Here is a 16,050-nt window from a genome sequence, read left to right as displayed (position 1 = left end):
TTCACTGAGTATAATAATCTCCAGGTCCATACATGATGTCTCAAAAGTTAAGAATTCCTTCTCTTTTCCTGCCAGGTGGTAATCCATTATGTAAACATACCATTGGTTTTTTACCCACTCTTCTACTGATGGGCATTTGCACTGTTTCCAGCTCTTGGCTATTCTACATAATAAAAGCCTAATATGCAAATCGACTGAACTGCAGAACAACCAGTTGCTATGATGTGCACTGACCACCAGGGGGTAGACACTCAATGCAGGAGCTGCCCCTCTGGTGGGAGCGTGTTTGAGCCAGAAGCCAGGCTCGCAGCTGGCAAGTGCATTACTGGTGGTGGGAACCTCTCCAGCCTCCATGGCACCAATAAGGAGCAGCGAGCAGGTGGGAGGTAAGGAGCCAGGGATTCAGGATTTTAAGAGGGTGCAGGCCGGGCTAAGGGCCACCCCCTCCAGTGAATGAATTTCATACACCGGGCCTCTACTTGTAAATAATGCTCTTTGAACATAGGGATGCATATATTCTTTGTGATTTGGTGGTTCAGGCTTCTTAAGATATATTCCTAGAAGTGGGATCACTGTGTCAAATGGAAGATCCATTTTTAATTACCTTAGGAAACTCCACACTGTTTTCCATAGTGGTTGCACCTGTCTGCATTCTCACTAACAGCATACAAGGGTTCCTTTTTCTCCACATCCTCACTAGCACTTGTTTTTTGTTGATTTATTGATGGTAGCCACTCTGGCAGTTGTGGGGTGGTACCTCACTGTCATTTTAATTTGCATATCACTGATGATGGGCGAAATTGAGCATTTTTTCATGTCTCATCCATTTGCATGTCCTCTTTGGAGAAATGGATACTCAGGTCCTCTGCCCACTTTTAAATTGCATTGTTTGTCTTCCTTTGGTTGAGCTGTATGAGTACTTTATATATTTTGGAGATTCACCCCTTATCAGATGTATCATTGGCAAATATGTTCTCCCATGCAGAGACTTCCCTTTTCACGTTGATGCTGGTACCCTTTGCTGTGCAGAAGCATTTTAGTTTGATGTAGTCCCATTTGTTTATATTTTCCTTTATTTCCCTTGCCCTGAGTGACATATCAGCAAAAAATATTGCTATGTGTGATGTCTGAGATTTTACTGCCTATGTTTTCTTCCAGGATTTTTATGGTTTCATGACTTACATTTAAGTCTTTTATTCATTTTGAATGTATTATTCTGAATGGTATAAGTTGGTGGTTTTATTTCATTGTTTCACATGTACCCATCCAAGTTTCCCAACACCATTTACTAATGAAGAGACTGTCTTTACCCCATTGTATGCTGTTGCCTCCTTTGTCAAATATCAGTTCACAATGTAGGTGTGGGTTGATTCTTGGGCTCTCTGTTCTGTTCCATTGATCCATATGCCTGCTCTTATGTCATTACCAGTTGTTTTGATTACAATGGCCTTATAGCATAGCTTGATATCAGGTATTGTGATTCCTCTAGCTTTGTTCTTCTTTCTCAAAGGGTCCTGAACATGTTGCCTAATAGAGTCTGTCTGACTGGTGGCCATGGTACCAATGGTTGAATTTCTGAGATCCAGCAGACTTAGCTGAGGAAGGCCAGTTTCATAATGGCTTTCTTCAACTGCACTGAACTCAGCAGTGTGAATATTACATCTTTAAAGGAAAAGATGAGCCTGATGTTCTAGATTCTTCACCACAGTGGAAATTCGGTTGCTCTTGCTTCAAAGAACATTAGCTAGTGGTCCTACAGAAGCCTTGGGATGCAAGGGTGCCTTAATCATAACAAATAAACACCCTCTCTCCACCAATGCCAGACTGTGGTTTCCAAAGCCCTCTCTCCATTTGTCCTCCCATAAAATGGACAACTCCCTTCAAGTAAGTAATTGGCAGACACATGAGCTAGCAAAGTGCACAAGGAAAGATTTTCAGCCTTTAAATAACAAATTTAAGAAACAATTGTTTGGTAGGCAACTGAAGGGAGCTGGCTCTTTATACAAAGACACAAGGAACTCCCCACCCCCACCCCAAACCCACCAAGACTTATTCTCTAGGGCATATCCTTCAAGAGTATACTGACTTTGTGAATAAATGCTTTGTAATCCTGTTTAGAGGCACAAAGACCATGGACTGAGCCTGACCCAGGCACTCCATTAAGGATACAGTCCTTAGGCTGAGGGGCACCTTGGGGGATTCTGTTTCCAAATGCCTTTGCACTCCACTTTAAGAAACAAAGGATTGACCCTCAGAGACCACAAATTTCACCATCTAGTGCAAGACATGGGACAAGGACTCATGGGACAAGGATACAGACTCACTACCAAGGAAAATTACAACTTGTTTAGTTAGCTGTAACTGAAGGAAGCATATATGAAAATAATCATAACTACATCCTTGAACATAGATGAGATTCTGGGTGTGGGATGGGACAAAAGTCAAATTCAAGTCATCTTCACCAAAGAGGAGAGGATACTAAAATGATTTTGTGATCCATGTTCTCTAGCTGTTGTGGTTAATTTTGGTCTTAATACTCTGAAAAGGGAGATAGAAGGGTACCATGGGAAGGTACCATTGCTTGCACCCCCACCTATACAGGAGCACAACCCTACTCTAGGGACAACTTGACCCAGGGGTAGTAAAGCAGGACTCTTAGTTTGGACTCATCTGAGCAGGACCCAGCAACAAGCAAAAGCAGCTATAAGAGACCAAAGCAGCATGCTTGTGGAGGGTGCATTGGACAGGGGGGCTACCTACTGAGATGGGGCCAAACACCATTTTACGGAAGGTACAGTCCCCCAGGGGCCCATCTGACCCAGGCATTCTTGGTGGTAGCCAAGCTAGGACTAACCAGGGTTTTGCCCTTGAGCAATCAAAGAGGCCATCAACAGTCCTTTCCCCTCTCTAGGGATGAAAGTAGAGATAGGATCATGACCTCTCAACACATCCAGTGAACTATCAACAAGAAACAATCTCCCTGGCAGCTGATGAGAGTTCTTTCTGGTAACCTGAACCCGATTTTTGTGTGCTTTTTGGAAAGAGAGAACAAGGGGGTGTTACACATGTCCACTCCCCCACACTTGTCCAGGGCCCACACTCCAGAGGAGCTGTGAGCCACCTTTTTGAAATCTCATGACTTAGGCAGCTGCTTGCCCCACGGCTGAGACTCTAGAATTTGAAGGGCAGCATATATTGGGCATCCCTTCTATGACCCCCCTGCTCAGTGATAGGATTATAGTAGGCAATGTTTTTTAAGGTAGAGTACCTCCTTGCCTAGTCCGAGTACCTATTAGATGCAAGGAGCCAAGCTTGTTCTATCACAGGTGTTGGAGACACGGGTACCAAGCGGGGAGCTGAGACAACCCAGAACCAGAGGACCCAAGCCAAGGTGCTGCCAAAGTGGAAGGAAACAATGATATTCTGGGACTGTCCTTCCCAAGAAAGCTTTGGGGGATAGCGGTAGATGACCCCTTGACGTCTGTGCACTGGAATGGTGCTGGAGACACCGGGATCATTAAGAAAGATCTTGAAGAGGGCTGCCGAGTGGACAGCATACTGCAAGATCATGTGTGAGTGAGAGGATGAAAGGAGAGTGTGTGGACGTACAGGGAGTGTATATTTGTGGGTGAGGAACAGCTATACTCCAAGGGACTACTGGGGACTGCCAGACCGGGTTCCCCAGACCAGCCAGCCTCCACTGCTGCTGAAATCTCCCCTAGAGCAACTGGCTCTGCCGCAGAGACTGCATCATCTTGAAGGGGATAGTGGCAGTGATCTGAGGCCTATACATCCTCGGACTCTACAACCACAATACCCAGGGACAAGCTGCGAAACCAGGAACACAGGATCTCAAGCAGCGTGAATATGTGACTCTGATGAGCTCTGCACCTTCTCACGTAAAGATAAGATTTCACCTAGGGAAAGGTGATGTCTGCAATCCAGGCTGGAGAGAGAAATGCTTGCAGCAGAATCCAGAGGTTCGGGGGAAGTCTGCGCCCCACAAAATCCGTGGCCGTTGGGGCTAGCATGATTGGCGGGGGTGGAAGAGGATCCACAGGGCTGCTGCCAGAAGGGACCTCTAAAAATCTACCCATATCTCAGCTGGGCACAACAAGGCAGCCTGAAATTTTAACAGTGTGCTGGCTGCTTAGTGCCAGGGGAAAAAAGACATGCACAGAGAAGTTCACAGAGTTGAGAGCAGTGCTGGAGGATAAAAGTCACGAGTTCACACACTTACTCTGTCTCTTTTTTCTCTTTAAATCCTTGCTTTTGATTACTAACCCCAGTACATAAGATCACCCAATTGGGGACACTCTCAGAGACTGCAGGGGAAAGTTGTTTTTGTGGAACTTGGGATTCAGAGTGGGGAGAAATGATCAGAAAACCAGCTCTGGGGCAGTCCATTCTCCCAAACCAGTATAGGTGCAACAGGGAAAACAAAATCTAAATACTGGCTAGAGAAGACTTATAGCCCCTGAGGTCAATACAGAAACATTGCCACCCAGGGGATTAATCACAAATAGACTCTAGTGTAAACACAAATTAAGGAGACTAAGAAACAAAGAAATACTGCCTGCTTGAAAATCAGGACTGTGGCTTACAACACAGAGGAACAGTGGAAAGCAGGGAACTCCAGTACTGTCCTGACTACCTGACAGGAAACTGGCATGCAAAACAGAACAGTAGAGGAAGTGAATGATATTCACTACTGCACATTTTTATTTTTTCATCTTTTATTTAAACTAATTTTTTCTTCTTCACTTGATTTTACCTTTTCAATTATTATATTTTTATTTATTTTTAATCAGTATTATTCCTACTATAATTTTACCTTTATTTAAAAAAGTGTCATTTTATTTTCTTTTTATTTTATTTTATTTTATTTTATTTTATTTTATTTTGTGATTAGTGTTCTACATTCTATTTTCATTTTTTCTTTACCATCACTTTTCCTCTATCTCAACTTTACCTTTATGCCAATGCTCTCTTCCTCACTTTTCCCCTTTTGTTGTCCTGTTTCTTTTACACTATTCCTGATTTAGATTTTCCCTATTCCTTCCTTTTACACCCTGTTAAAAATTCATTCTACTTATATATCTAATTTCTGATCCCCTGTTCCAAGTCCATAAACAACTCTCTCTTCTCTTTCTTCACTATCCAAATTTTTTTCCTCTCTTCCCTTGTTTTGTTTTTTGTTCATTGTTGTTGTTGTTGTTGTTGTTATGGTTTCTTTGTTTTGTTTTGTTCTTTTTTTTGTTTTATTTTGCCTTGCTTTCTCTCTGTCCTGTTGTTGTTTGCTTAATTGTTGATTACGTTTTTTGGGGTATTTATGGCTTGTTTGTGAGATTGTATCTCTTTTGTTGTTATTGTTTCATTTCTGCTTCTGTTTTTCCTTTCCACACTTGTTGTTAGTTGTTGTTTGTAGTTTGCATTCATCTCTGGGTGTTTGTTGTTTGCATTTTTTGGGATTATTTGTTGTTTTTTCAGAGTTTTCTCCCGATATAGTCTTTCCCCCCTACTTTTTTTCTCTTTCTTTTCTGTCTTACTTTTTCCCTTTTCTCAATATCATTGTTGCACATTTTTACTTTTCTTATTCCCTAATCCTCTTTTCTCTGGTGGTCAACTTTATTTGGGGTTACTAGTATCGTGAATACATTTGTGTTCAGTACCTTGTGCATTGGGCCTTGTTGTGTTGTATTTTGGCGTTTCAATCAATGGAGGAGAGAGAGAGAGCTACATAGCCAGATACCAGGAGAAGAGAGATCATGGGGAGAAAAAGCAGCAGCCCACATATGAAAGAAAAGGAGGCATCACCAGATAAGGCAGTAAACGAAATAGAGGCCAGCAATATGTCACAGAAAGAATTCAGACATATGGTCATAAGGTCGCTGAAAAGAATGGAAGACAAATTCAACAGTATGTGTAAGAACCAAGAAGAAATGAAGAAAGACATTGCTGCAATCAAGAACTCAAAAGAAAGCATTAACAGTAGACTAGAAGAAGCAGAGGACCTCATCATTGATCTAGAAGACAAGGTAAGAAAAAAATACACAAGCAGAGCAGCATCTAGAAAAAAAAACTTAAAAAACAGGAGGAGACCTTAAAAGAACTTTGGAACAACATGAAACAAAACATCATCCGCATAATAAGGGTACCAGAAGGAGAGGATACTGAGCAAGGAATAGAAAACCTGTTTGAAGAAATAATGACAGAAAACTTTCGTGATATAGGGAAGAAAAAACTCACACAAATCCAAGAAGCTCACAGAGTCCCAAACAAAATGAACCCCAAAAGACTGATGCCAAGGCACATTACAATTAAATTGGCAAACAATGGCAAAGTAAGAATCTTAAAGGCAGCCAGAGAGAGACAGAAAGTTACCTACAAAGGATCCCCCATCAGTCTAGAGCAGAGGTGGGCAAACTTTTTGACTTGAGGGCCACAATGGGTTCTTAAACTGGACCGGAGGGCTGGAACAAAAGCATGGATGGAGTGTTTGTGTGAACTAATATAAATTCAAAGTAAACATCATTACATAAAAGGGTACGGTCTTTTTTTTTTTTTTTTTTTTAGTTTTATTCATTTCAAACGGGCTGGATCCGGCCCGCGGGCCGTAGTTTGCCCACGGCTGGTCTAGAGACTGATTTCTCAACAGAAATTCATCAGGACAAAAGGTAATGGAATTAAATATACAAAGCCATGCAAAGGAAGGGTCTGAATCTAAGAATACTGTAACCAGCAAGGCTGTCAATCAAAATTGAGGGTGAAATCAGGGGCTTCACGGACAAAAAAAGGACTAAGGGAGTTTATTACAACCAAACCAGCAATGGATCAAAATTGAGGGTGAAATCAGGGGCTTCACGGACAAAAAAAGGATTAAGGGAGTTTATTACAACCAAACCAGCAATGGAAGAAATGCTAAAGGGTCTGCTGTAAAAAGAGGAAATAGGAAGCGAAGACGGAACACAGGCATAAACAATGAAAATGGCAACAAACAAGTACCTATCAATAATAATTTAAAATGTAAATGGATTAAATGCCCCAATCAAAAGACATAGGGTAGCTGAGTGGATAAGAAAACATGACCCACATGTCTGCTGTCTACAGGAAACCCACCTCAGAAAAAAAGGACTCACAGACTGATGGTGAAGGGATGGAAAAAGTTTTTCAGGTTAATGTAAATTTTTTTAAAAAAAGTGCTTGGCCAGTAATACTTAAATCCGAAAAATTAGATCTCAAAGTGAAGGAAATAACAAGAGATAAGGAAGACGACTTCATAATACTAAAGGGAGCAATCCAACAGGAAGAAATAACTCTGGTAAACATATACGCACCCAATACAGGAGTATCCAAATATGTTTAAAAACTTCTCAAAGATATCAAGGGGGAGATTGACAGCAATACAGACATAGTAGAGGACTTTAATACCCTCTATCAACATTGGACAAATCCTCTAAACAAAAAATCATCAAAGAAACGTCAATCCTAAATGACTCACCAGATCACATGGAACTATTTGACATCTTCAGAACATTTCACCCCAAAGCCACAGAATATACATTTTTCTCAAGTGCACATGGGTCATTTTCAAAAATACACCATATATAGGGTCACAGGCAAAATATCTTCAAATTCAAGAAGATAGAAATCATATCAATCATCTTTTCAGACAACAATGGCATAAAACTAGGAATCAACTACAATACAAACAATCAAAAAATCAAACACTTGGAGGCTAAATAGCATGCTATCAAACAATGACTGGGTTACCAGAGAGATCAAAGAAGAAATAAAAAGCATCATGGCAACAAACGACAATGAAAATACAACAATCCAAAATCTAAGGGACACAGTGAACGAGTCTTGAGAGGGAAGTTCATATCTCTACAATTATACCTCAACAAACAAGAAACAGTGGTAATAAATTATCTAACCCTACAATTCAAAAAGTTAGAAAGAGAGCAAGAAGAGAAGCCAGTGTAAGCAGAAGGAAGGAAATAATAAAGATCAGAGTGGAGATAAATGACATAGAGACTAAAAAAAAATACAAAAGATAACAAAACCAAGAGCTGGTTCTTTGAAAGGATAAACAAGATTGATGAACCTCTAGCCAGGCTCACCAAGAAGCAAAGCTAGAGGACCCAGCTAAACAAAATCAGAAGTGAAAGATGTGAAATAACAACTGATCTCACGGAAATACAAACGATTATGAAAAAATACTATGGACAGCTCTATTCCAATAAAATGACAACCTAGATGAAGTGGACATATTCCTAGAGAAATACAAGCTCCCAAAACTCAACCAAGAAGAATAAAAAAAAAAACTGAATAGGCCAATAACAACCAAAGAAATTGAAACAGCAATAAAAATTTTTCCAGCAAACAAAAGCCCTGGTCTGCACAGCTTTATAGGGGAGTTCTACCAAGCATTCAAAGAAGAACTAAAACCTATCCTCCTCAGACTATTCCAAAAAATTCAAGAGGAAGGCACACTCCCAAGCTCTTTCTATGAAGCCAGCATTACCCTAATCCTAAAATCAGATAAAGACACCACAAAAAAAGACCTAGAGGCCAATATCCTTGATGAGCATAGATGCTAAAATCCTCAACAAAATTCTACCAAATCAGAATCGGCAACATATTAGAAAGGTCATACACCAAGACCAAGTGGGATTTATTCCAGGGATGCAAGGATGGTTCAATATCCGCAAGTCAATAAATGTGATACATCACATAAACAAACTGAGTGACAAAAATCACATTACCATATCAATTGATGCAGAAAAAGCATTTGACAAACTCCAACACCCTTTCTTGATAAAAACTCACAGCAAAGTGGGAATAGAAGGATCATACCTCAACATAATAAAAGCACTATATGGCAAACCATACTCAATGGGCAAAAATTAAAATCATTTCCCCTAAGAACAGGAAAAAGACAAGGATGCCCACTTTTACCACTCCTGTCCGACATAGTACAAGAAGTACTAGCCATAGCGATCATACAAGAAGAAGAAATAAAAGGCATCCAAATTGGAAAAGAAGTAAAACTGTCCTTATTTGCAGATGACATGATACTATACATAGAAAATCCCAAAGACTCCATCAAAAAACTACTAGACTTAATAAATAAGTTTCGCAATGTAGCAGGGTACAAAATTTACACCCAGAAATCTATGGCCTTTTTATACACCAATAGTGAACTCACAGAAAGAGAAATGAAAGAAACAATCCCATTTACATAGCACCAAAAAAAATTAAGATACTTAGGAATAAACTTAACCAAGGATGTAAGAGACCTGTACTCAGAAAACTACAGGACATTGAAGATAGAGATAGAGGAAGACATAAACAAATGGAAGAAGATACCATGATCATGGATTGGTAGAATCAACATCATTAAAATATCCATACTACCTAAAGCAATCAATAGATTCAATGCAATACCTATTAAACTACCAATGGCATATTTCAAAGATCTAGAACAAACTCTCCAAAAATTCATCTTGAATGAAAAAAGACCCCGAATTGTCACAGCTATCCTAAGAAAGAAGAATAAAGTTGGAGGGATCACAATACCAGACATCAAACTATATTACCAAGCCACGGTTTTCAAAACTGTCTGGTACTGGCACAAGAACAGACATATAGACCAATGGAACAGAATAGAAGACCCAGAAATTGACTCAAGCCATTATACTCAATTAATATTTGACAAAGGAGGTAAGAGCATACAATGGAGTCAAAACAGCCTCTTTAATAAATGGTGCTGGGAAATTTGATCAGATACATGCAAAAAAAATGAAACTAGATCACCAACTTACACCATACACAAAAACAAACTCAAAATGGCTAAAGGACTTGAATGTAAGACGGGAAACCATAAAAATCCTAAAAGACTCCATAGGCAGCAAAATTGCAGACATATGTCGTAGCAATATCTTTACAGACACAGATCCTAGGGCAAGAGAGACTAGGGAGAAAATAAACCAATGGGACTAAATAAAAATAAAAAGTTTCTGCACAGCAAAAGAAACCATCAACAAAACAACAAGAAAGCCCACTGCATGGGAGAACATATTTGCCAATATTATCTCCGATAAGGGTTTAAACTCCAACATTTACAGGGGACTCATATAACTTAACAAAAGGTAGATAAACAATCCAGTCAAAAAAATGGGCAAAGGACCTAAATAGACATTTTTTGAAAGAGAACATTCAGAAAGCCAAAAGACACATGAAAATATGCTCAAAGTCACTAATCATCTGAGAGATGCAAATCAAAACTACAATGAGGTACCACCTTACACCTGTCAGAATGGCTATCATCAACAAATGACAAGTGCTGGAGAGGATAAGGAGAAAAAGGAACCCTTCTTCACTGCTGGTGGGAATGCACTGGTGCAGCCAGTGGAAAACAGTATGGTGTTTCCTCAAAAAGTTAAAAATGGAACTGCCATTTGACCCAGTAATCCCACTTCTAGGAATATATCCCAAGAAACCAGAAACACCAATCAGAAAGGATATATACACCTCTATGTTCATAGCATCACAATTTACAATAGCTAAGCTTTGTAAATAGCCTAAATGCCCATCAGCAGATGAGTGGATTAGAAAACCATGGTACATCTACACAATGGAATACTACGCTGCTATCAAAAAGAATTCTTACCATTTGCAGCAGCATGGATGGAACTGCAGAGCATTGTTCTAAGTGAAATAAGCCAGGAAGTGAAAGAAAAATACCACATGATCTCACTCATTTATGGATAATAAAGAACATTATAATTTGATGAATAAAAAGATAGATACAGAGGCAGAGAAGCATGGAACAGACTGTCAAATTACAGTGGGAAGGCTAGGGAGTGTGGGGCGGGGGAGGTAAGAGATCAACTGAAGGACTTGTATGCATGCATATAAGCATAACCAATGTATAAAAGACACTGGGGAAGTGAGGGTGATTAAGGGGGCCGAGGGAAGGTCAATGGTGGGGAAAAAAAGAGACATAAGTACTACTATCTGTAATACACTAAAGTTTAAAAAAATAAAAGAAAGATCTTTTCCAATGTGAGTTTTTTGCTGAAGGGGCGAGGAACAAATCTTTGAATCTGACAGCCTGAAGACTTTTATCCATCCACTTGATGAGTCCGATTCAGCAAAATATGCCCAGGCAACTCTCCAGTTTCCTCTCCAGGGAACAGGATGATGGTAAAGTAGAAAGTCCTCCCATGCCCCTTGTTCTCTGTTACTCAAACATCTTCCTAGTAGACCCAGAAGATGATATACTGAAAGGCTTCCATTTCAGGGGATAACTCTTTTTTACATGAGACAGTATTTTTCCAAAGATGAGAAAGTATACATTTCCATATAAAACTATAACCCCCTTAGAGGTAACCTGCAGGGATGCCTAGAGATTCTGAGAGGCTAGTTAATGTCAAATAGATAAATTTTCTCCCAGAATTACTGAATTAATTTTGTTTCAGGTGTATAGATACAGCAATTTCCAGAAAGAGAAGCCTTAGCTCATCCAGAACATCAAGACAAAAGGAAACCAGATGAATCATACTTGGCCAGATACCACCTCAACCCCTCCCCAGAGAAACAAGAGGCTGCCCCCTACCAGACACTCAGCAAGAATTCTGCATTAAAAAGGCATCAAAGAAGTTGAGCAAAAGGCTTAGAGGAAATCAGGCAATCCTCAGGGACCCAGTGCCACCGGCTCATTCAAGTTCTCAGTTCTGTGGCCCAGGAACAGTGCCATTGAGGTCCGGTGTGCAAGTGAGGCAGGTGGCCCAAGTGGGGAGGGAATATCTGAGAATGGCATGCTTGTTCCCCTGGCTACTGCCTGAACAGATGGCACAGGGGCTCTGACCTCTAGCCCCCTAAATCACACACTATATGATTTGATGAGGTATTTGTACAGCACCTGGTATTTATATGGTGATGGCTGTCCTTTCAGTCATGACCCAGCCCAAGGAACCTGATAAGTACTAGCAGGAGGGGGAGGACTCCTTATATGGCAACTGTTCACTCTGTGAGCAGTTCAAGGGCAATGCAGGCCTGTAAGATCACAGGTGACAGAAAGCAATCACCAGTTTGTACCCACGAATCCATGTAGGCTTTAATAAAAAAAGGCAAAACTACATGGAAGAAAATAAACAGCCCAACGATAATTGTGAATCGTGTTCTTCTGTTTCTGTGCCACACACCTCATCAGATGAGCCTGAGGAGACTAGAAATTCTGGCCCAGACACGCATTTGTTCCCGTTGTCCTCTTTCATTTTCACATACTCAGCCAAGGAACTGGCTAGGGGATCCTGAGGCAAGCCCAGGAAGATCTGTTCCCCTGAGCCTTGCCTACTGGACAGGAGACAGAACTGCCTGGCTCCTGACCTTGGGGGAATCACCTTATATTAGTCATGCAACTTGAAATAAGAGGGTCTTTATTCACGGGTCCCTCTATGATGCCAGGAAGTTTCTGATCAGCATTTGAGTGTCTCTAGCCCAAGTTCCAGAGGCCTTGCAGAGAGGCCCACCTAGAATTCAGGCCACCCCATCTGCTAAATGTTATATTACAGCCAGTGTGGCTCAGAAGATGGGCCATTCCAGTCAATGCCTGGGAGAAAGCTAACAACCATTAGTAACCCTGCTAGAAGGGACCCAAATAAATTAAAGATTGCCCACACAGAAAAACGAAAAAAACTTCTACCCATCACTTTTTCATCAGAGCTGTATTTCAGATCCATTCTTGGGTCACAAGGTAGCTATGTGACATGTGTAACACAAGCCCTCGTGAGCCCAGGGACACTTTTACAGAAGACCAGTGACGTGCCAGGAGAGACAGCGCTTTGTTTCAAAGTCTGATGTCTTTTTTACCGTGAATGAGGCCAGGCCTGGCTGGTAATCATTCAGTGCCCACTCCCAGACCGCCCACAAGGACCCCTGGGTGCTGCTGAAGTGTTCTCTGAGTTTGAGCAGAACAAAGAGACGGGAGTCCCAACAATAACCAGTTCTCCTAAAACATTTTTCACTGTAAAACCCAGGAATGAGCAGGACCAAAAAGAGTGATAGCACCAAGATATTCCCTGACAGCTTTCCCTTTTCTCTAAGGGTCAGAGTCCTTGAGAAAGCCATTGAGCCCGGAGAGGCATCTCACAAGCACAGTCCCCTACATCTGGGCACAGCAATCTGTTTAGGTGAACAGCAGATAGTGGGTAGTGCTCACCACGGTGGTGCCAATTCAGTTCTACATCCGCGGCAGGATGGCCCGTTGATGGTCATGATTCAGCTGGATTCTCGGTGACCTTCCTGTGGAGTCCTCCTGACCCTAGGGCAGTGGTTCTCAATCTTCGTAATGCCGCGACCCTTTAATACAGTTCCTCATGTTGTGGTGACCCCCAATTTCATTGTTACAAATTGAACATAATTAAAGCATAGTGATTAATCACAAAAACAATATGTAATTATATATATGTTTTCCGATGGTCTTAGGTGACCCCTGTGAAAGGGTCGTTCAACTCCCAAAGGAGTTGCGACCCACAGGTTGAGAATCGCTGCCCTACGGGAACAGGTGCTATGGGATGCCTACCTGGAAGATATCCTTTCCCCCTTTCCTGGGTATGGGCTCCAGGAACCACCTGGGGTTTGAAAGTGCCCTTGGGTACTCTGCTTCAGGTTGGTCAGTACAGCATGCTTTTCCAGTTCCACAACCTCCTCAGGAGCCACGTTTACTGGGCCTGCAAAGATTCCCCCATGTCAAGGAGCCCTGGGCACCACGAGAGAAACATTGAGACGTTTTTCCTTCCATAAACCAAAGGCTTCCTGTGAGAGAAAACAGTTATTCAGAGTTATACCCACTAGAGGCTAAGCTGATTTCACCAAAGGGACACAGAGTGACCTGGGTCCCTCTGACTGAGCACTTCCGATGTGTCAAACTCTGCTCAGAAAATTCTGGGTGAGCCCCAGGAGAGAGGGATGAGGAGGACAGAGCCTGGTCCACTACTGGGCAGGTCCCAGCCCGACTGCTGGGGGCAGCACCTACAGGTCAGAAGGGCCCCGGCTGCTGTGGGGAACCCACAGGCAATCAGGTCCCAAGCTCTTCACCAGGTGCAAGGAGCTGGTGTGGGACCTCAACCACTGAGGTGTGAGCAAAAGGGCCCAGGATGTCCTGGGCAGTGGGGGTGGGGCAGGTGTGTGAAGTCAGGCAGAAAGCCTGAGTCTGGAGGCCACCTGACCTGTGTGCTGTGCCGCCTCCCCTGGTCTGTCACGCAGACACACATGCGTGTACACACATAAACACACATGCGTGCACATAGGCAACACCACATGCAGACTTGGACCTGTCTCAGATCAGCAATGGGAACTGAGGCCCAGTGTGGACAGAAGGGTTCACCCAGGTCGTAGAAACTTGGCCCAAAAAACCCCAGCCTGGGCCCCTTGCTGCCCCTTTGAAGGTGTGCTGCTTACAGAAACCACAGCCCCATCTCCACAGGTTCAAAAGAAAACAATCCCCAAACTTCTGAGCAAGGTCCTGGGAGTACTCTTGGAGGGGTGTGAGCAGCTCTCAGGGTGTCACTCCTTGCCAGCGATCACTCCTCTCCCATACTTCTCCCTTTGGGAGCAGAGCCTGAATCTGCATGGGGTTCCACCCCAGCCTCTCCAGCAGCAGCTCCTGCCAGAGGGCTCTTCCCAGTCGCTGTGAGCAATGTGGATGGCGATGGTGCAGTTCCTGTGGCTGCTCACTAGGGTCCCCAATGCGTCTCCAGAGTCTTGACCCATTTAAGACCAAGCTTGCATAAGGCTGCCAGAAGGAGAGGCAGGAGATCTCCATCTCCCCAGAAATCCCTGGGCCTCACGTGGCCTGTGGAAACCCAAAAGTGTGAATGTCAATAAGCATCATGCATCAGCCCTCCATGTTCATGGTCTGTGGGCTGACCTCTCCCCCCACTGTCCCCTGGGGCCCTGGAACCCCACTGACAGGGATGGTGAGAGAGCAGAGAGTGTTGGCTCCTTCTTCCTATCCCCACGCACTCAGCTGTCAGGCCCCATGGAAAGGGCTGGCGATGCAGATGCCTCGTCCATCAGATGGAGTCTTTGGGGAGCTCAAGGAAGAAGGTGGAGACAGGTAAGGAGAGGCACTCAGCACAGGGTGTGGTCAGTTCCACAAAGGAGGTCACTGAGGCCAGGGGAGCACAGAGGAGGGAGAAAGGGCGCTTTGGCTTCACACCGGGTGAGTGGGTTCTAGTCCTCTCCCAGCGCAGACCCTCCTGGGATTTGCTTCTTCTGCTCACCCTCACCCCCCCCACTGTCTGTTGTCTCCTCTTTTCACCCCAAGGCGCTACAGTCCCAAGGCACCCCAGACCCTCTTCCAAGGCTCCTGATTGTAAATCCTTGGGATCCAACCTCAGCTGGGCCCTGGGACACCGACGTGTGAGCTCAGATCATCCTGCCAGGTGTCTCCCTCAGACCCCTTGGGAGCCACCCTCCTCCATCTCCTGGCTGCACCACTGCTATCTGCTGTCAGCAGACACTCCTGGCCCCCACCTGAGTCTACAGAAGGAATAACAGGAGCAGGAAGAATTGGCACCAGTACCCATACACCAACCTACTTCGAGGACCTGGGATGGGCATGATCCAAGAATCCTAGAACTCAGTCCTCAAATAACGGGGGTAGGGGCAGTGCTACTGTCACCCAGTCTACAGTTGAGAAGGTGGCACAGAAGGATGAATAGACGGCCCACGATCATGGAAGCCCTGACTGCATCACCCACTGTCCTTGCCTTTTACCTGGGGAAGGGGACCTAGTACCTGGCAGAGCTCGGATTCCATGGGGCTGAGTACCTGGGCTGTAACAGGACAGTCACAACTGGTGGCTATACATCATCATCATAGGGCCTGAGCTTCAGTACCGCACTCCACATGAGCAACCCCCCACTCTGGTTGACTCTCCCCTCCTGTCTAAAAGGACATAAACATCACTCCAGCTATTATGTCCTCGTGTTTATGAAAATGTACCCACTCTTGAAGACAAAGCCCAGGGGACAAAAG

The 16,050-nt window shown here is 43.3% G+C and overlaps 1 pseudogene; it reads right to left on the bottom strand.

The window, feature by feature from the left end:
• Positions 1-13,561: 13,561 nt before the first annotated feature.
• On the bottom strand, positions 13,562-14,833 carry LOC102430716 (annotated as a pseudogene).
• Between the last annotated feature and the right edge of the window lie 1,217 nt (positions 14,834-16,050).

This window comes from Myotis lucifugus, unplaced genomic scaffold, assembly GCF_000147115.1.
Source record: "Myotis lucifugus unplaced genomic scaffold, Myoluc2.0 scaffold_40, whole genome shotgun sequence".
In the NCBI taxonomy this organism is placed as follows: domain Eukaryota; kingdom Metazoa; phylum Chordata; class Mammalia; order Chiroptera; family Vespertilionidae; genus Myotis; species Myotis lucifugus.
This window is presented reverse-complemented; position numbering and strand designations above follow the sequence as displayed.